The sequence below is a fragment of the Tamandua tetradactyla genome, chromosome 26, assembly GCF_023851605.1.
Source record: "Tamandua tetradactyla isolate mTamTet1 chromosome 26, mTamTet1.pri, whole genome shotgun sequence".
NCBI lineage: Eukaryota > Metazoa > Chordata > Mammalia > Pilosa > Myrmecophagidae > Tamandua > Tamandua tetradactyla.
In genome coordinates, this window is record NC_135352.1 from 40,002,027 (window position 1) to 40,011,634 (window position 9,608).

Consider the following 9,608-nt stretch of genomic DNA (forward strand, 5'->3'; position numbering starts at 1 on the left):
TTTCATTCATCTCCAGATAGCTACTGATTTCTCTAGCAATTTCTTGTTTGATCGACTGGTTGTGTAACAGTGTGTTATTTAATCACCATATATTTGTGAATGTTCTCGTTCTTTGGTGGATATCGAGATCCCGCTTCATCCCATTGTGATCAGAGAAAGTGCTTTGAATACTTCCAATGTTTTTAAATTTACAAAACCTGTTTTGCATCCCAGCATATAATCTATCCTGTAGAATGTTCTATGAGCACTAGAGAAGAATGTATATCCTTGGGCTTTGGGGTGCAATGATGTATATATGTCTGCTAGGTCTAATTAATTTATCAAGTTATTTAACTTCTCAATTTCCGTGTTGATCTTCTGTCTGGTTGTTCTATCTATAGAGGAGAGTGGTGTAGTGAAGTCCCCTACTGTTATTGTTGAAACATCTGTTGTTCCCTTCAGTTTTGCCAATGTTTCTTATGTACTTTGGGACTCCTTGATTGGGAGCATATATATTTATGTTTGTTATATCTTCTTGGTGAATGGACCCTTTAATTAGTATATAGTGTCCTTCTTTGTCTTATGACATCTTACATTTAAAGTTATTTTGTCTGGTATTAGTATAGCTACTTTTGTGTTCTTTTGGTTACAACTTGTGTGGAAAATCTTTTTCCATCCTTTCACTTTCAATCCATTTGTATCCTTGTGTCTAAGATGGGTCTCTTGCAAGCAGCATGTAGCTGGATTATGTTTGCTAATCCATTCTGCCAAACTGTATCTTTTAATTGGTACATTTAGCCTGTTAACATTCAAAGTTACTACTGAAAAGGTGTTCCTTGATTCCCTCATCTTATCTCTTCTATTTTATTTGTCAGATTTATATATTCTTTTCCTTCTTTGTCTTCATATTCTTTAAATTACCCTTAGTGGTACTTTTTAATTCTGTGCCCTCCTTCAGACCTCCCTCTCCTGTCTTTTTATTTCAGCTGGCAGAAATCCTTTTAGTATTTCTTGTAGGGCCAGTCTCTTGTTGACAAATTCTTTCAGGAATTCTTTGTCTGTGAAAACTTTAATCTCCCCCTCAATTTTGAAGGGCAATTTGGCTGGGCCCAGAATTCTTGGCTGGAAGTTTTTCTCCTTCAGGATCTTGAATATATTATACCACTGCCTTCTTGCCGCCAGGGTGCTAGTTGAATAATCTGAACTCAGTCTTATTTGGTTTTCCTTGTATGTAGTAGATTGTTTTTCTCTTGCTGCTTTCAGGATTTTCTGCTTCTCTTCAACATTTAACAGACTGATTAGCATGTGTCTTGGGGAAGGCCTATTTGGATTTATTCTGTTTGGAGTTTGTTGGGCTTCTTTGACTTATATATTTATGTCCTTTATGAGGGTTGGGAAGTTTTCCCCCATTTCATCATCAACTATCCTTCCTAGCCCTTTACTCCTCTCTTGTCCTTCTGGGACACCAATGATTCTTATATTTGTGCGCTTAGTTTTGCTTATCATTTCCCTGAGTTCCCATTCAATTTTTTCCATCTTTTTGCCATTTGCTGTTTTGAGTCTTTGAAGTCAATTATCCTGCCCTCTAAATCACTTATTCGTTTTTCTATCTCTTCACATCTGGTGTTGTGTGCCTCTAGTATGTTTTCTATTGATCAACAGAATCTTTAATCTCTGTGATATCTGCTACTTGTCTATTTATTTTTTCAAATTCCTCTACATGCTCTTCTACTGTTTTCTTGATCTCCTTTATGTCATTTGCCATCCCACTTATTTATTAAGTAGAGTTGGATGAACATCTTTGATCAGTTGTTCCAGCATCTGTCTCCTTTGGTGTTTTAATTTGGTCATTAGTCAGGGTTCTATCTGTCTTCATTGTGATATGCTTAGGGATCTTCTGCTGTCTTCATGGCATGTAAATATCTTGAATGATTTACTTTGGGAGCTGATTTCTTTCAGTAGTCAAAGGCCTGTGTTTGCAGGATGGTTGCACAGCAGGGAGCAGGGCATGGGGTGAGGCACTCAGTGCGGTGATTTGTTTCAGGGCAGGTGTGGGTGCAGGTTGGGGATGTTACACTGATGCTTGTGAACATGGGCACCCAGCAGCCAGGGAGGATGTAGCTGTGTGGGTGCACTGGTCTGGGGGGCGTAACCCTGGTGTGAGCTGGTCTAGGGCATGGGGCCCTTTGTGTGCATGTGTAGAGCTGTGGCAGCAGGTCAGTGTTATGCCTTCGTGGACTGGGGGCAGATGTGAGCCGGGGGCAGATGTGACCCGGCTGCGCAGGTCGGCAGTTTCTCAGTGCTGGGAAGTGAGGCTGAGGCTGTGCGCATGCGTGGTTCTAGGACTGCGGGAAAGTGCGGTTCCCAGAGCCGAATGACGTGTTGGGGGCCTGTGCGCATGCGTGGGCCTGGGAGTGCGCTAAAGGGATGCGCTGAGCCTGGGGGAGGGTGGGGTGGGGCCGTGGGACACTGTGGCGGGGGCAGGGGTGTAGCCTAGGGATAGAGGTCGGTGCCCTCAGCCTTTATGCACTGGCCTCAGCCTGCAGGGCACAGGAAGGGGGAGCCAGTGCTCGGGAGGGTACAGGAGAGGTGGGCTGGGCTGCACTTGGGGTGGGGGGTGGGGCAGGGATGTGGGAAATGGGAGCGGGTGACGGGGCTCAGGGGTGTGGGATGTGGGGTGTGGGGTGAATCCCCGGTCGCGGGGCTGCACTGGTGAGGGTAGCGCCCCAGGAACACTGCCTGGCTCACCTCCTAGTCCCAGGCTCCTGTCTGTGCCCCCCTGCGGGCTCCGTGCCCCCGCCCCAGGCCCCCCTCTCTGCCCCCCAGTTCCTCGGCCTCTGCAGCCAGGGCTGCCGGGTGTGGGGCAGGAGCTGTCCCAGGGCAGCCGCATTCCCGAGTCGCCCTCCTAATCTCTTCTCTAATTTTCCGTGGAGCAGGGCTAAGGACAAGCTACTCTAATCTATACTGCTTTCTTTTGTCTTATATCCTATTCTTCTTTTCTTCCTCAGAATTTATTTTCAGGCACGGGCACATGATTACATGCTAGTTTTTAAGATGAAATGTTCTTATCTGTTTTATACTATGTTTTCAGAGATTCCCCTACAAGAATAACGTGTATGCTTCTATATGAATCATTCAGATACGAAATGTAATGACCGAAATTGCACACATTAAGCTTTATGGTTTATGTCAGCCTTGAGGCTTTTCTCCTCATTATGAACAAGTCAGCTCTCCTTCCCACTGAGCTTCCTTAACTGGAGTGTGCCCTGAGGTTTACTTATTCCCAGCACCTGTCATTGAATGCTGAGCTCAACCCTACCTATTTCAAGCTCTGAGTACTTGGGTTTAAATCTGTAAGTAATTATTACACCTTGAATTTGAAATGTGTATTTCTTTAAGTGAAAATATCTCACTTAAGTGAATCAGCTTACCTACAAATGTAAACAGCCTTAGAGTAAAGGGAATCTAAAGTAACCCGTCTTGTATTAGCTGTAATCTAGCCACATCACACATATATTTGAGGCTGCAGCATTCCTACTATCACCTAACAACTGAAAATTCTCCTGTGTGCTTGAGGGTGAGCTATGCCTCTCATGGAAACCATCATTTGAACTTGATGTTTGTGGGCATAAATCTCAGCTCTGTTTCTCATAAGCCTTTAACTTAGGCAGAAAAATGTTTTCAAGGGTACTTGGCATGTTCTGAGGATAGCATTTGGTTTGCTTCTGAGCAATTGAAGTCGCCATTTAATGTTTTAAAGATGTAACTGTGTATCAGCATAGCAGTGGATTGCAGTGCCATGACACAGAGAAGGGCAGATGGAGTAGTCTTTGATGCATACACATTTTCTAGAGGAAAGAAAATGAAGAAAGAAAAGTATCACCATCATGGAGATAATTGTGGACTATGGACTATTTGTACAAAAATGACGTTTATCTGGGGAACAGCTATGATCATAAACAGAGGTGGCTTCTGTTTTGTTTTGTTTTGAAAATTTGCCATTTCTAGATACCCCCCCTGGATAAAGAGTTCATTTCTATCTCTCACTAGTCCTGTGTGTGGGAAGCGTGAACCTGCGAACTGAAGGTAATATTACTCATATTTTGGATTTTTTATGCACATCAGATGAGGTGATGTGGGTAGGGGGTGTAGCACAGAGCCTGTGCCCATGACGTGTAAGCTCTCCAAAAAGAGCGGTTAGTGTTGTTGAGGAAATTGTGGCAACAAAAGAGAATAATGATCACCAAAGGAGACGTAAGCCCAGTATGGGCCAATTCCATGTCTGTTTTATGATAAACAAGCTTTAAAGAATGATCTTGAGGTAAAATCACATTAAAAAAACAGATATAATGGGGGAGGAAGAGAAAAATAACATTTATTGAACAACTATTTTGTGTTACCCACCATACGAGTGTATTAGCTATCTATTGTGGCTTAACAAAATGCCATAAAATGTAGCAGTATAAAATGACCCGTTTATTTTGTTGCAGTTTCTGTGAGTCGGGAATCTGGCATGGCTGGGCTGGGTCCCCTGCTCAGATCTCATTAGTCTGCCTCAAGGAACAGGTCAGGGCTGGGGTCTCATCTGAATGATGGCCTGGGAAAGGATTCACTTCTAAGCGCATGTCGTTGTTGGCAGAATCCCTTTCCTTGAGAGTTCTTGGATGGGACTTCCATTCCTGTCTGGCTCTCAGCTGGAACTGGCCTGGCCTGTGCCACAAGGGCCTCCCCAGCGTGGCGGGTAACTTCATCAAAGCACGTGAGGCATTGGAGAGGGGCTATGGCGAGGCGGACGTCTCGGTTCTGTGTAAGCTAGTCATGGGATGGCATCCCAACACCAGTGCCATGGTCTGCTGATTAGAAGTGAATCACAGGCCCCCCTACACACAAGGGGAGGGGTTCACACAAACATGTGAATGCCAGGAAGTGGGGAACACTGGGACCCACATTTGGGTTTGCCTATCACAGGGGCTAACTGGAAACCGTAGAAATTGTAATTACAGCAAAAACTAACATAGCATGGATTCTGTGTCAGATACTTCTCCAAGCATTTCCGCTTAACACATTTAATCCTCTTAACTCTCCTATGAAGTAGGAGTTACTGTTACCCCCATTTTGACAATGAGAGAGCTGAAGCACAGAGCGTTTAAGTGACTTGCCTAAGGTCACACAGCTGGTAAATGGTGGAGCTTGGATTTGAACCTGGGTAGTCTAACTCTAGAGTCCTTACTCCTAAGGATTGTGTACACTGCATAAACTCTATAGCTCTATGCCATAAAAATTATAAATAGCAACTTATTGACAAATATGGTAGGTTTTAGTCTAATTCTTATTTCTATATTTAAAGATGTCTGTCTTAGTTTTCTAGGGCTGCTATGACAAATACCACACACCAGAATTTATTGGCTTGCAGTTTGGGAGACTAGAAGAACAAAATCAAAGTGTTGACAAGGCAATGGTTTGTCCCTGAAGTCATAGCGTTTTTGTGCTGGCTTCCTGCAATCCTTGGGGCTCTTTGGCTGGCATCTCTCCTCCCATCACGTGGTGGTCTGATTCTCCTTTTGTCTGCTCTTCTGGTTTCCAAAGACTTCTGGCTCCTTCCTGTGGCTTTCCGTGATTGACTGGGTCCACAGTTCCTCTCTTTATCAGGCTTCCAGTCGTACAGATCGAGACATACCCCGATTCGTTTTGGTCACCCTTTAATAACAGCGTCGTCTTAAGGTCCTATTTACAAATGGTTTCATACCCACAAGAGTGTGTATTAAGACTTGAGCGTGCATTTTGTGAGGGGTGTGATTCAGTCCGCAGCAGTGACCGACTTTTGGTACCCTTCCTTGAGATGAAAGTGCTCTGGTGGATGGGATAATGCGTGTCTGTAGTAGGTGCTCAGCCAAGGATAGTTTCCTTCTCTCATGTTGGCAGCCGAGGTGGGCATAGCAGAATTCTGGCAGGAAGCCATAAGGCAGCCTTTGAGTGGCTCAAGCTTGGACAACATTTCCATATTATTAGCTCTCTGAGGATCAAAGGCACACAGAAATATTTACCAGAAGCAGAACAATATCCATGGGGTTACTTGGCTTGCATCTATCCTAAAATATTGTTAGTATTTTTGCTTTTAGGAAGGCACACAAAATAGTATGTAAATGACATGTCACTGACTTTGAATGGATCTATTTCATGAAGAGTTGAGCAGCATTTGTTTAGGGGAAAATAATTCTTTTGGTCTTCATTAAAGCTTAGTTACAATCCCCTAAAGAGGAGGGTAAATATGATGTATTTAATCGACTCCTACTACTAGAAAGAGTTGCTTTAGTTTTTCTCCCAGTTCTACTCCCTTCTGTTGCTGAGTCCCAGCTGTGTGCCTTACTGCTCTGCAGCGCTCTTCCTCACTAAAGAAAACTGGGTGGAGAGGTCTACCTGACTACAACAGAATATCCCTTCCTCTCCAACTAAAATTTTGTGTGTTTATATAAAAAGGCATGAAAAAATTATGTCTTGAGTCATCTGAATTGTACTTTCTTCTTATGTGCCACTTGATTACTTAAGTAGAGAAATTTATGACAGTACTTTTTTTCTTCCAAAATAATCTGAATATCCACATAGAGCTTCATTAGTGTGAATGCTTGAGAATTTGCTATACTTAACCATAAATACTAGACATATTTATATGTATGAAAATATCAGTTCATGAGGAAGAAAAACTAATTCATGAATTATTTTTTAATAAGTCTTTAACAATTTCAGAGCATTAGTGATCATTAAGAAGTGAAGTGATGTGTATTATGCTTGGAAATTAAATTCAGATATCACTTTGTAGGACATAGTGAGTCCCTTATGGATGCCTATGCAGTTAATCTCCCCATTACTGTCTCATTGTCCACTTCCTTCTAGACAGTGAGCGCCCATAGATGTGGAAAAGTGAGTAGGCCATATAGCCATGTTCCTCTGAAATAGCTATGATCTCAGGGATTCACACTTGATCCAAGCTTTCCTAAAAGTCACTCTCATGGGAATTTGAAACTGGGACTCAGAAACTCTCGTTCGTTTCTATGAGATGCTGTCTAAACAGAGAATGTATTTTAAAGTTGGACTCCAGTGGCCTTGGGCATGCTGACCTAGAGACAGTAGGTCTTCTGAGAGAAAGAGAAGAATACACAGCTGTGCAGCCATGTGGAATGAAGAAGAGTTGAAAATCCGTGTGGTCCAAGAGAGGCGCAAGGGGTGACCTGGGTTTTGGACTTTCTAGCTCTGAGCTTCTGTCTCTTGGAGACCTAAGTCAAGCTTTGCACTTGGTTTCCACGAAATACCCTTGGTTCTTTGAAAGAATTTCGTCTTACTTAAGCTATCTCTAAGCAGTTTCTGTTTCTTGCAAATAGAGAATTCCTTTAAAGACATATGGAAACGTACAATAAGGGCTTAAAACACAAATGACATAGAAATACAATACTAAACAGAAGGCTAATATAATGTGCTAATCATTCTACCTTGCGGTAGAAATAACTGGAATTTTATTCTTAACCCTTAGCAGTTATAGGTCTCCATTTGGTTAAGTTATTTTGATTTCTTGTTCATACTTTGTGGAAGAGACTGTTGCTTGTCTATGATATTTATCAGGGATAGGTAGAATATATGTCATTCAGTCATTGAAAAAGATTATTGAGTATGTATTTTGTGGAGGCTTTGGAGTCGATCTTTAGCAAACAAATTTGAATTAGACATTATTTCTGTCTTAAGTATTTCAGGTTGCCTGGTGGAGAGACACAAGGTAGCCAGGCATGACCGTGCTTACTGTTCATTATTAAGGACCAACAAGTGACCAATGTGCCTTCCCAGCAGACAGAGGTGTTCCAGACACATTGGCCTTTCTTGAGTTAAGGTATCTTTCCCTATATGCTTTAGTTTGGACATTTTCACAGGCTTATAACTGTAATTTTGTAACTTAATAAATTCCCTTTATAAAAGCCATTCCATTTCTGGTATATTGCGATGCAGCGGCTTACAAACTAAAGCAAATGGCTATGCACTCAACTGTGTGGTGGGATTGCAGGGCATGCCCAAAATAATAGTGAACACAAAAATTGCTTGCCTTGACTAAAGCCTGTAGGAAACAAAAATGAAGCTTGGTGTACAGGTGGTTATTACTGACCCTAAAAACTGGGCCAAATTTGACAGAGGGAATCAGATCATCGAGAAGAGAATTCAGAAAATCCTGGCAATGTTACTCTAACTACTTGTAGAATTGATGATACATGTCTGAAGTATTTTGTGGAGTCTGGTGCTATGGCAGTTAGAAGAACTTTTAAATGGGACCTTTAATGCATTGCTAAAGCTTTTGGAGTGACTGTTCTTTCAACCGTGGCCCCAGTATGGAAGTTGAAAAACTTCTGAAGTGGCAATGCTGGGACAAGCAGAAGAGGTGGTGCAGGAGAGAATTTGTGATGATGAACTTATTTTAATTAAAAAACACCAAGGTTCGTACATCTGCATCAATTATCTTAGGCAGAGCAAATGATTTCATGTGTGAAGAGATGAAGTGCTCTTTACCTGATATTCTTTGTGTGTGGTGAAGAGAATTTTGGAATAAAAATCTGTGGTTCTAGGTAGGGATGCTGTGGAACAGTCCTTTCCATATACCTTGAAAACTATGCAGTCAGCATGGGGGCTCTCAAGAATAGCTTGCTATTGCAGCGTTTGCAATCTCTCTTGTTATTCCTAATACATTGGCAGTTAATACTGCCCAAGATTCCACAGATCTGGTTGCAAAGTTAAAAACTTTTCATAATGAGACTCAAGTCAACTCAGAACATAAAAATGTAAAATGGATTGGTCTTGATTTGGTCAGTGGTTAACCAGGACTCAACAAACAAAAAGGGGTGTGTGAACCTACCATACTTAAAGAGTTTGAAATTTGCAATAGAAGCTGCAACTATTATTCTTTGAATTGATGATCTTATTAAATTACACCCAGAAAGTAAAGATGATAAACATGGAAGATGCAATTAATTCAGGAGAAATTCATTCAGGAACGCTTGATGACTGAAGTGATTTCTCTTTTATTTATAATCGTGTTAGATGCAATTGTCCTGTACCTTGAGTATATACATTAAAGTACAACAAACTCAAAAAAAGACAACTGCATAAAACAATATTATTAAACTGTGTTGATGGGCTTATAATATATGCAGATATATTTTATATGACAATAATAGTACTAAGGAGAGTGGAGGGAACAGAGTCATATTGGAGCAAAGGTTTATACACTATTGAAATTGTTAGTATTAATCTGAACTAGATTATTTTAAGTTAAGAGGTTAATGATAATCCTTAGGGAAGTCACTAAGAAAATATCTAAAAAATGTATAGTGGTAAAAGAAATAGCAATGGAATTAAAATTGCATACTAAAAAATATCTATTTAACCCAAAGAAGACAATAATTGAACACTAGAGGAACCACAACAACAAAAAGACAGAAAATAAATAGGAAAATGGAAGATATTAAGTCTACTTTATTGGTAATTACATTAAATGTAAATGGAATAAACACGTTAATCAGAAAACAGAGATTGGCAGGATGGACAAAAAATATGATTCAACTATATGCTGTTACAGAGACACTTTAAACAAATAG

At 41.1% G+C, this 9,608-nt stretch overlaps 1 pseudogene; it reads left to right on the forward strand.

Annotated features, from left to right (window-relative positions):
- Positions 1-5,159: 5,159 nt before the first annotated feature.
- LOC143669816 (T-complex protein 1 subunit alpha pseudogene) lies at positions 5,160-9,019 on the forward strand (annotated as a pseudogene).
- The last annotated feature ends 589 nt before the right edge of the window (positions 9,020-9,608 follow it).